This window comes from Octodon degus, unplaced genomic scaffold (genome assembly GCF_000260255.1).
Source record: "Octodon degus isolate 3935 unplaced genomic scaffold, OctDeg1.0 scaffold00270, whole genome shotgun sequence".
Classification (NCBI taxonomy): domain Eukaryota; kingdom Metazoa; phylum Chordata; class Mammalia; order Rodentia; family Octodontidae; genus Octodon; species Octodon degus.
In genome coordinates this window covers 1,345,532-1,346,638 of record NW_004524846.1, presented here as the reverse complement: position 1 = coordinate 1,346,638, position 1,107 = coordinate 1,345,532, and positions in this window count along the sequence as shown.

Sequence of the window (1,107 nt, the reverse complement as noted above, 5' to 3'; positions counted from 1 at the left end):
TAATGAGAAGTTTTTGCACATCAAAATAAATTACCAACAAAGTGAAGAGACAACTCACAAATTTGGAAAAAATCATGACAAATAAGTACCCAGACAAAGGTCTGCTCTCTAGAATTTATAAAGAACTAAAAAACACTAGAGACCCAAAATTTAAAGACCCAGTCCAGAAATCAGTATCTGAGATGAACACATGCTTCTCAGAGGATGACATTAAAGAAGCAAATAAATATATGAAAAAATTCTCCACATCACTAACCATCCAGAAATGCAAATTAAAACAACAGTGAGATATCATCTCACCTCAGAAAGAATGACTATCATAAAGAAATAACCCAACAACAATAGTGGAGAAGCTGTGGAGAAAAAGGAACCCTTCTCCACTGCTGGTGGGAATGTAGACTGGTGCAACCATTATGGAAATCAGTGTGGAGACTCCTTAGAAAACTGGACTGGAAATCTCATCTAAACCAGCTATTCCTCTACTGGGAATTTTCATGGAGGACCTGAAAACATCATATCATAGGGATATATGTGTGCCTATGTTTATAGCAGCACAATTTGTGATAGTCAAATCTTGAAAACAACCTAGATGCCCATCACTTGAGGAATGGATTTAAAAAATGTGGTATTTTTATATAATGGAGTATTACTCAGCTATAAAGAATGATTAACTCGAACCTTTTTATTGAAGTGTATGCCACTTGAGGATATACTCATAAGAGAAATAATCCAGACACACATGTGTAAATATCGTATAGTTTCCCAGGTATAAGAACTCAAACGAAGAAATACAAATAGAAAGGTATAATACAAGTATAAGGAAAGCAGGAACTCAAGGATTAACTACTTAAGAGAGGGAAAGGAGAAGAGCTAGGAAACATGACAGTGACAAGCCATACAGTTATATGTAGAAGATGGGCAAGGCAATGATCTTGAGAATCTCCAGAAGATTTTTGAATCTAGCAGTAAATTGGAAAGATTCTCACCCTGACTAACTATATATACTGACACCTGTGAACTGAGCAACTGCACTGAAGTTGGCAATTTGTAATTGTAGGTTCATTTTTGGAGTGTCTGTCATTCTGGTCTTCTGAATACAGGTTGCTT